Source organism: Pseudorca crassidens, chromosome 3 (assembly GCF_039906515.1).
Source record: "Pseudorca crassidens isolate mPseCra1 chromosome 3, mPseCra1.hap1, whole genome shotgun sequence".
NCBI classification, from domain to species: Eukaryota; Metazoa; Chordata; class Mammalia; order Artiodactyla; family Delphinidae; genus Pseudorca; species Pseudorca crassidens.
In genome coordinates, this window is record NC_090298.1 from 45,376,075 (window position 1) to 45,387,438 (window position 11,364).

At 40.0% G+C, this 11,364-nt stretch overlaps 1 pseudogene; it reads left to right on the forward strand.

Moving 5' to 3' along the window:
• The first annotated feature begins 8,862 nt into the window (after positions 1-8,862).
• Positions 8,863-9,975, forward strand: LOC137220980 (ADP-ribosylation factor-like protein 16 pseudogene; annotated as a pseudogene).
• The last annotated feature ends 1,389 nt before the right edge of the window (positions 9,976-11,364 follow it).

Below are 11,364 nucleotides of genomic sequence, written 5' to 3' on the forward strand. Positions count from 1 at the left end.
CTGATTGCAGTCTAAGTTATACAGATACATGATTGCAGACAAATTCTTGGGTTGTTTTTCAGAAGTGGTTGTGCGGCTTTACTAGTTTAACAGCCCAAAGGCAGTCTTCTTTCCCCTATTCCCAAGTTCTTGGGGGTAGGTGTCTCCTAAATGCTCCCATAACATAGATGAAAAATATCTTTTTGTCTATTTTTATCCCAAAACACTCAAAGCTCTATCAGTGGGTTGAGTATTTCAAAAGAAAACAAGTTTCATCAGAGTCATATTTTGAGAAAATGTTAATGTGCAACTTGTGATGATTGTTAGAAACATTAGTTTCAAATAATGGGCAAAAGGTATATATGACCATTTTGTATTGTTTTTTTGATGCATGTACAGAGCAGAAATTGGCGGGAGAAAACAGGATAATTGGTGTCGGAAAGAAACATACAGGGCAATGCCCTTCCTCATGCCAAATACCTCCCACTAATAGCCTAAAAGTGTGCAACTCGCTTAAGTAGCCTCATTTACTAAAGGAGAGTCCCTTCAATCCTGAAGGGACTCTAATTCACTGAATGACAACATGGGTACAACCCATGCTTCCTCAGGTTTCACAAGCCTAGGGGTTGTAAATGCTATGACTCTAAAAGAAAGAAACTCCACCTCAGCGGATGTTCCCATCCACTCCCAGGGGACTCCCGCGTGCATCAGGGTATCATTAGGGCATTTCTTGGAGAGCCCCTGAATCCTCACACACATGGCCAAGGACAAGGTCTGGCAGTGGCTGTGTGGCCTGGCTCCTCTCACAGTCCCCTCTTGCCTTACGCCCCTTTGGCCTTGTCTGCTGGGACGTCGGGTCCACCGTGTGCTCCCACCAGCCTCTGGCCGTTTGTGCCACACGTTTTGGCTGCTACTGAAATTGAAAAGTCATCTTGATGGCAGACGAGGCTGAGAAGGCTGGCGTCCTTCAGGGGCTAAATCCAATCTGTGTCCCATGTGAAAACAAAAGAATCTCTCTTCCAGCTTTGGTGTTAAACTTCAGAACATGAGCGGAAAACATTGCTCTAAATGCCCTTCCAGAGGGTTTGGTGGAAACAATCCTTTCAGTATCTATCACAGCACCATTCTCCCATTCCCCACATCCTCAGGACCCAGGCTTAAGTCCATGGTACCAGAGACAAGTGCTGGCCTCTTCTCAGTAGCTACACAGCGTTGTAAATCAACTCTAATACAAAATAAAATTTTAAAAAAAGATAAAATAATGTTTTGCAGTGATTTCGGAGGGGATGGAATTAGTCAGGACTGTGAACCTTACATGGTATAATTGTGTTTCACATCCTGAAGGCAACAGGAATGGCAGTTATAAATGTGGGGATGGTGATGCGTCTATCATTTTTAGCTCTTAGGGCAGCCTGATGGATGAAAGGGTACCAGAGGTCTTGGGCCAAAATTGGCAGAGAATCAGAAAATATTTTAGTACTTACCTTCCCATTAGGGTATGTACTATATGTTGTTATCAATGTTTGATTTAGCTACACGCAACAAAATTCCATTATTTGTATTTATGACATAGATGATGATTTATTACTTTCATATACATCCTGTCGTTTGATCCATGCAAGACAAGTAGCACGTTTTTCATTTGTTGGATGAGGCAGTTAAAGCCCAGCGTAGTCTGTGTTAGAAGATAATGCTGCAGCAGGGACAGAGAAGTCACAAATTCCTTATCCTCAAGATGTGCCTGTCACCTGGGAACCACCCGGAGCTTGAGAGAGAACAGAGGGACCTCCACATCCCCTCTTTGCAAGAAGTCTCTTCCCTGCTCTCCTCCCTAAGATGTACACTTTATAGTAACGCAGTCCCAGAGAGTAAACATTTGAAAGAAATTCTCATTCATATCACCTGAAATAGAAACAAAATCAGATTAGTTTACTTTTCTGAACCCATATGTGCGAGTACTCTTAAATCATACAAATATCTCATATTGAATAGTCTTATTAAAATTCAGTTACTATATACATCAATCTTTTTTCCCCCACACCTCTTTACCTACCTCTCCAGGGCTATTCCATGTCTGCTAAATAGATACAATCCCACAGGAAAGTGACACCACGGAAAGGGCAGAGTCTTTTCCCAATACCCTTGGGACAGCTGCCAATAAGAGCTGCAGCTTAGAGAAGACCCCAGGGCAAATAGATACAGTGACAGGCCGGCTGACTGTGACCCGAGAGGTTTGCTTTTAGCTTAACAAGTTCTCAAGGAATTCTAGAGGTCAAATCTCTGCATCTCTATGTGACCCAACATCATGACGTTAACAAAATAAGTATAAATTTAAACAAAAAATCATCCAAGCCATTTGGCTTCCTATCTCCATCCCACTAACAAGTCCCACTTCACTTGTACAAAGACACAATTATTACTCATGAAACGTTGTTTTTGTCTAAAATCTTTAAGGTGACTAAAGCAAAGCTCGTAACGTATGTCAAACCCATTTCTGTGAACTGCTATACAGAGTTTATTTTCTTTTATTGACTCAACTTCTTTAGAAAGTAAAATAAAATACAAACCAATGCTCTCATAAGTACACAGACCCATGAGATCATGCTTCCACTCCTTACTGTGGCTAGATGGGGGAAGGGAGATAAGAGGACAGAGAGCAGGCAAGAGAGAACAAGGAAACAGAGAGCAACAGTAAAGTCGCTGATAAGAGTACAAACGTGAGGTCACATCCTGCCCTTCATGTAAGCTTCAAATTTTTCATTAAGTTATCTAATAATTATTAGTCCCTCCCTAAATTCTAAGATAATCGTCTATATTATATAATGAGAAAAGTCTACCGAAGTGAAATTATTCTTTGGGTATAAGAGCTTAGGGAGGACCCCGTGCTTCAAAGGGCCTGCACTTGGTTTAATGCTCTACTGTTTTGATATTTCCATTCTTAAGAATTTGTGAACGAGGGGCCCTGTATTTTCATGTCACACTGGGTCCCACAAACTGTATAGCTGCTCCTGGACATCATGTCAAGCTACAGCCTTGCTACCTCCATTTAAAAAAAGTGTATGTGTGTGCAATCCTTGAAAAGAAATAGTGTTAGAGTATTTCCCAAAAGGAAGTATCCTTATATTTAGAACCTATAATCTTCTGAATTTACCAGCTTCTATGTTTGATGTACTGTATTTTATATTATTTTTAATGAAAATTTTCTCTTCACCCGGTTTTAGAGGGTGAAGAGAAAATGCATGGGAAAAAAACATGTGAATGAAAAATATTTTTCATTATGAATAACTGTGAAGATTACAAGAATGGCAGTTATAAATATGCAAACGCAGGTGCAGCTAGCATTTACACTTTTGGGGGCAGTCTGGGGAGGAATGGGTACTGAGAGGTCCTGGGTCAAAGGGAGCCTGGCATCGAAAAATAACTTAAGGAAATTCTCTACATTTATCAAATCGATTAAGGTTTGACTTCAACGTCTTTTCCCAAACCAACTTTCTCACTCCCAATTCCCATATTTATTTCTAGATCTTTCATAATTGGAGATTGTGTGTGTAATGTCAGCTACTCACTGTGAGAATTGTTCCTTGTGCAAGCTTCTTCATCCTCTTGCTTGGTTGGTGTTAGCTGGGAGATGCAAGCAGCTGTGTAGTCAAGATGTTGCCATCTTCTCAGAGACTAATTTTATTATTCCAAGCATTTTTTTGGCTCCAAATGTTATGGGTTGACCACCCTAAAAATGATATGTTGGAGTCATAATGCCCAGAACATTAGGATGTGGCCTTATTGGGAGACAATCTTTACACAGGTAATCAAGTTAAAATGAGGTCATTAGGATGGGCCCTAATCCAATGACTGGTGTCTTTATAAAAAGGGGAAACTTGGACACAAAGACAGACATGCATAGAGGGACAAATGCTGTGAAAAGACACAGGGAGAAGACCATCTACAACCCCAAGAGAGGCCTAGAACAGATCTGTCCCTCAGAGCCCTCCAGAAAGAAGCAGCCCTGCCAACACCTTGATTTTGGACCTCCTCCAGAACTGAGACAATACAGTTCTGTTCTTTAAGCCACCTAGTTTGGGCACTTTGAACAGCAGCCCTGACAAACTAAACATCAAGTATCTGAAATCTTCAAGGGCATACTTTGTGGTGTCCTAGGCTGCTGTTCTCTGTTCTGGCATCTCAGCAGACTGGTGCGTGACCGTGGTTGGTTAGGTTTAGTATATATTGTTATTCTAATTAATAATAGTTGAAGTGATAAAATATTTTTAAAAATTTTCTTCTCTTATGTATAAGAATTGGTTACAATTCTCCCTGTAATAAAATCCAGGAGGACTCTTACCCATTTAAATTCTGATATGCTTCCTGGAATGCCATAGAAATAGATGGAAATATAATTAACATGCTTGCAATTGCAAACCACCTTGGGTATGCTCAGTGAAGTGTTTAGCACATGTGACTGTCATATATAGAGAAAATATAGAGAAATTAGAAATTAGAAATTAGAAAATATAGAGAAAAAAAAATGCCACTGCTCTCCATAAGACCAGCTTTCGAACTCTTAGTCACAATCTACCCATTTTGAAAGAAGTTGCCTCACCTGGGATTCCATTTCCTGAATGACTGGTGCATTGTTTTTAGGACATTACTTCTCTCTCTCTTACATGATCATTATGGAATTTACACCAACACAAAGTGTATCTACATGATGTTACTAGGCTATGGTAATCAGAAAGGGAGAAATGTATCCTAACCAATACTGCATAACTGTGTTGGATGCATTTTACTAAATTAACAAACTTGTTCAGAAGAAAAAACTCATAGATACCAGCCATCATTGTTGGTAAAATTCAATAAATTTTCATCAGAGCAACTTAAACATAACTTTATATTTTCTGGGTCAATGCTGAGTCATTGATTATTATTTTACATGTGTTTTCCAGTCAGTTTAGATTGATCATAACTAGATATTTAGGAGCTTATGTGAATTTTTTTAAAGTACTTACCAGTGGGATTAATTTAAATGTCAAAAAAGTAAAGTAAGTAAAATCATTGTAATGAGGATCCCCCTCCGAATGACAACCACTAATGGAATTTCATTATTCTCCTCTAGTGTAGAAGATACTCCTGAGGGTTACTTTAAGGAGTCATTTCTCAACTTTTTTTGACTTAAGAATCACATTCATGGCAACATCTAATGTTCTGAACCCTCTTAGCATTTTTTAGTCTTTTCATCATTTTTGCAGGGTATTGAATAAGAAATGGTATTAAGAAAAATCTTTTACTTAATATATATGATTAAAAGATATAAGATCTTTTACTTTAGATATAGACAGAAGTATAACTGAAAAAATAAATTTCACTTTACTGTAATTTTTAGTAATATCCATATTCTATGAAAGCAAATTGCTATCAACAAAACAAAGCTCACCTACTGAATGGGAGAAGATATTTGCAAACAATATATCTGATAAGTGGCTAATATCCAAAATATACAAAGAACTCATACAACTGAACGTCAAAAAACAAAAACAACTCTATTAGAAAATGGGCAGAGAATCTGAATAGACATTTTTCCAAAGAAGACATACAGATAGCCAACAGGCACATGAAAAGATACTCAACATCACTAATAATCAGGGAAATGCAAATCAAAGCCACAATCAGATATAACCTCATACTTGTCAGAATGGCTAGCATCAAAAAGACAACAAGTAACAAGTGTTGAAGAGGATGTGAAGAAAAGGGAACTGAACCCTCAGGTACTGTTGGTGGGAATGTAAATTGGTGCAGCCACTATACAAAACAGAATGGAAATTCCTCAAAAAATTAAAAATAGAATTACCGTATGATCCAACATTTCCACTCCTGGGTATTTATCTGAAGAAAACAAAAACACTAATTAGAAAGGATATATGTACCCCTATGTTCACTGCAGCATTATTTACAATAGCCAAGATATGGAAGCAACCAAAGTGCATAACAATAGACGAATGGATAAAGAAGATGTCATATATATGTACACTGGAATATCATTCATCCATAAAAAGAATGAAATATTGCCATTTGCAACAACATGGATGGACCTAGAGGGAATTATGCTGAATGAAATAAGTCAGAGAAAGACAAACACTGTAGGCTTTCACTTATGTGAAATCTACAAAAGAAAACAAATGAACATACATAAAACAGAAATAGAGTTTTAAATACAGAGGATAAACAGCTGGTTGCCAGAGGAGAGGGGGTTAGGGGGAGGAAAGCAATAGCTAAGGGAGACTGAGGATTATTTTCCAGTTGCAAAAGAAATGAATCATGGGGATGAAATATACAGTATGGGGAATATAGTCAACAACTAAGTAATGTTTTTGTATGGTAAAGTTCGTAACTAGAATTATTGTGGTGATCATTCTGAAACCTACAGAAAAAAATCACTACGTTGTGTAACAGGAATTAACATAGTGTTGTAGGGTCAATTATACTCCAAAACCGAAAAACAAATAAACTCATAGGAAAAGAGATCGGATATGTGATTACTAGAGGCAGGGCAGTGGGGACTGAAGGAAGGCAGTCAAAGGTACCACACTCTTCCAGTTGTAAGTAAATCCTAGGGTGTAATGTACAACATGATAAACATAGAGAGCACTGATGTATGTTACGTTTGAAAGTTGTTAGGAGAGTAAATTCCAAGAGCTCTCATCACACACAATTTTTTTTCTATTTCTTCAATTTTGTATCTACGTGAGATGATCGATGTCCACTAAACTGATTGTGATGATCATTTCATGATTTATGTAAGTCAAATTATGCTGTAAACCTGAAACTTACACAGTGCTGTATGTCAATTATATCTCCACAAAACTGGAAGAAAAAAAGCGAATTGCAACTTTTCACACTGACCATGTGAAGGCACACAATTTAATTTACTTGAAATAAATTATTTCATAAAAAATACATTTCAGACAAACTTTCAAATGACAGATGATGTTGGTTTAGTGACAATACGTACGAAAATGTAGGTTGAAATTTAACATGTTTTAGCAATCAAAAATAGACAAAATTTGCTTTCATAACTGTTACGAAATCAACTGAGAATTTTGTTTTTAATTTTGGAAGTTTATATTTATGTTCTGTATTTAAAATACCATATCAGAGAGGTTTTAAAGTTCTATGGTGAGCATTTCTTTACATATAGCCCATTTTGATGTGGCTAGTCTTTATTCCCAAATTGGATATAACAATAATATACTTTGCTTTAAAAATGTCTTTTGGGGCTTTCCTGGTGGCGCAGTGGTTGAGAGTCCGCCTGCCGATGCAGGGGACACGGGTTCGTGCCCTGGTCTGGGAAGATCCCACATGCCGCGGAGCGGCTGGGCCCGTGAGCCATGGCCGCTGAGCCTGTGCTCCGCAACGGGAGAGGCCACCACAGTGAGAGGCCCGCGTACTGCAAAAAAAAAAAAAAAAAAAGTGTTTTGGAAGTTGTAGAGCCATCTTCATATTCTACAAAAGGTTTATTCTAACTTACAGATAAGGCAAAGATCACTGATGCAAATGTATAGCATTGGTATTACCTTTATGTCTGTCCTTAACTTTTATGTTCCAAGATCAAAGTTCTTGAGCTTTTTGTCTTTCAGCAATGGTCAGCTGTAAGTCTAAAGTAAACAATTAGTGTCAATGAATAAAGGGCGCTGAAAGCTGTACAACTGTAAATGGAAGCAGAGGTGTTTAGCTGAGTCCTGGGTATACACATCAGAGTTCTCCTGATACCTTATCCCAGCCATTTAGGAGACTCCAGAGGTTCTCCTGCTGTCATGTTGTAAAGGGAAAAAATATTAAAATATTATTTAAGATTGGATTAAGATGGCTGTCTGGGTGTAGATGCATCTATTCTCTTCCCTCCTCAAATACCTTGGAATAAAGAAAAAAAAATCTATATATTTAAAAGGAAAACTCATTAACTGAACTGTTAGAAAATAATCTTCCTAGCATACTAGGTAATCTTAAGAAGTTTCTGAAATAGAGAAATCAAACAGGATTGGAATGACAGAGATGCAAGACTGGAGGGCATCATAGCCCCATACACTGCAAGGGTTGATTGGCCAGTGGTTTTGGGAATGCTCCAAATTAAAAATCCAGTCAATAAAGAGAGCAGGAGGGTTCCCAGGGGTGATGGAAAGGACCATCATTTGTGTTAGTCTTTGCAGGAGCAGTAGAACTTTCCCCTGGGCTAAAACAATGAGAATGAGCAGAGGACACAGGAGAGTTGGTGCTCTAGGTAGCCAGTGACCCCAGGAAGAAAGGAAGCCGCAACACCCAGAAGAAGGGTCCTCAGAATACCCCAGCAAGACATGCTATGCCGGCCGTAATCACCACCAGAGTCAGTGTTACAAGCAGCAGGCCTTCACCACTAGATGAACCAGCTCTCAGGGACCCACATGAAACAGGAGGCCGAATTATATCATCCTTAAAGCAGGAGGCAATGTGTGGTAGTGTCTAACGTTGGTAAGCCAAGAAACAAAGCCAAAAGCCTATTACTTAAAGTTATGGTGGAAAGTACCAGAAAAACTAAGAACCCAAACATTGAAAAGGGACATGACAGTGTTTCTGGACTGGGAGTGGATGAGGCAAGAGGCTGTTTTTCATTCTGTAAAGTTTAATCTTTGTTTCTGTTTTTCTTCTTGTTTTACAATATACATTATTGTAAACTAATGAATTATTAACAATGTAATTCTAAGAATATTCATTTTCTTTGATTGGTGTAACGTTTTAAAACCAACCATCATGCATGTATAAAATGAAAGAAATTCAATAAAGATATTTCCATTAAAATAGCAGAACTTCTAAATACCTTGGAGAGGATATTATAAAAAAATAAGCAGGCTCGGTGTCATGGGCCTGGGGAAGACACTGTTGGTGAAACGCTTGCAGACGATCCTTCTGTGCAGGGTAGGGGGTACGGCGATCCGGGGGGCTCTGGCGGTGAGCAGGGTGGGGGGCGCCTGGGGCGGGGTCCGCCAGTGCTTACTCCCTGGCCCCGCTCAGAGACCTTTTTTTTTCAGCACCTTTATTGGAGTATAATTGCTTTACAATGGTGTGTTAGTTTCTGCTTTATAACAAAGTGAATCAGTTATACATATACATATATCCCCATATCCCCTCCCTCTTGTGTCTCCCTCCCTCCCACCCTCCCTATCCCACCCCTCTAGGTGGTCACAAAGCACTGAGCTGATCTCCCTGTGCTATGTGGCTGCTTCCCACTAGCTATCTATTTTACGTTTGGTAGTGTATATATGTCCATGCCACTCTCTCACTTCGTCCCAGCTTACCCTTCCCCCTCCCCTTGTCCTCAAGTCCATTCTCTACGTCTGCGTCTTTATTCCTGCCCTGCCACTAGGTTCTTCAGAACTTTTTTTGTTTTTTAGATTCCATATATATGTGTTAGCATACGGTGTTTGTTTTTCTCTTTCTGACTTACCTCACTCTGTGTGACAGACTCTAGGTCCATCCACCTCACTATGGAGACCCTGACTGCCTTACACAGCTGAGCTCCCAGGATGGGAAGGGCAACCTGGGCGATCCTCCCCCGACGCGGCCCACGGTGGGTACCAACCTAACTGGACATGGCGGCTCAGAGAAAGATCACCATCCAGGAGCTGGGGGGTGGTGCATGGGCCCCATCTGGTCCAGTTACTATGGAAACTGTCATTCTCTCCTGTTCATGGTGGATGCCTCTAACCCCACCCAGCTCTCTGCATCCTCTGCACAGCTCCTGGGTCTCCTTTCGGCAGAACAACTTGAAGAAGCATCGGTTCTGATTCTCTTCAATAAAATTGACCTGCCCTGTTACATGACCATAGAAGAGATGAAGTCGTTAATCAGGCTCCTCGACCTCATTGCTTGTGCCAAGCGGAATATCACCACGTAGAAATCAGTGCCCGGAAAGGCACTGGCTTGTCAGAAGTGCTGCGCTGGCTCCAGGACATCCACAGAACTAATGGTTGACTGCAGGGCGGAGAAGCATGGCTGGCCCGCTCTGTGGCAAGAAGGCAGAAGAAAACACTGCTTGGCCTCTGGCTATCTGTTGCTTTTATAAGGGCAAGTAAGCCCTAGAATATCGGGTTCTGTGCTGAGTTGCAGTGATGGGTAAACTGAGGCACCCAGGTTATAGAAACTCCTGACATCTGCCCTCTGGCTCCAGCGCTGGGAGAGGAGGACAGGCATGCTGGGTGGCTTGTGTCCTACATCACCCTGGGATGGTTCTAGGGGATTTGTTCCCCTCCCCCCAGGAGAGCTGCTCTCTCAGCTCTGACAGAAGCTCCAACCTGTTGAGTTTCTGATACCATGACAATATAAGGAAGCTTGTGGGAAAACACCTATTGCTTGGTGCATTTGTGTCCTAGGGCCTCTGTAACAAATCGCCACAAATGGTGGCTTGCAGCAGCATAAACTTACATTCACGGTGCTGGAAGCCAGAAGTGTGGAGGCTCTGAGGGAGAATCCGTTCCCTGCTTCTAGTGGCTGCTGGTGCCGCTTGGTGTCGGCTTGTGGCTCGCAGGACTTGAATCTCTGCCTCTGTCTTCACGTGGTCTTCTCCCCTCTTTTTATAAGGAGGATGTAGGGCCCACCCTAAATCCAAGGTGGTCTCATCTCAAGATCCACAGTTACATGTGCAAAGATCTTTTTTTCCAAAGAAGGTCACCTTTGCATGTTCCGGGGGTTACAACTTGGACATATCTTTTGGGGCCACTATTAAACCTACTGCAGTCTGGTAAGAAAAAATAAAAAAATAAGCACACTTACTCAATGAAATCTATAATACTTAAGAGCATAAAAATTAGGCTTGAATGTACTGGGGAGAATCCACATTACTTGATGAGAACAAGCAATCATAAAATATCAGATTTACCACGAGTAATCTAAAAAATTAATAAAAACTCCATGGGAGTTTTTAGAAAATAAAACTTGAAGGTGCTTCTTGATTTCATCTGATAGAGGTATACAAGAATATGTGTTTCCCCTAAAAAGTAGCAACTAAGGGAACTTGCCTTACAGAGGGAAAACGTATGATAAAATTATAATAACTATGAGTCGTAGGTAAGGGCACATAAATAGGTAAGTAGGCCAAGAGAACAAAATAAAGTCCAATAACAGGCCCAACTATGATTATTACTTCAATGATCAAAGTGGCCTTTCTCGTCATTGGAGAAAAGACAGACCATTCTATAACTTATGTTGGAACAATTGGCTATCGATTGTTCAAAAAGAAAGTTCTCCCTCACACCATATGTAAAAATATATCATGTATGGATTAAAACCTAGGTTTACAAATAAAATTATAAAAGTTTTAGAAGACAGTATAAGAGAATTTATTTTTCTTTGGGTGGGAAAAGC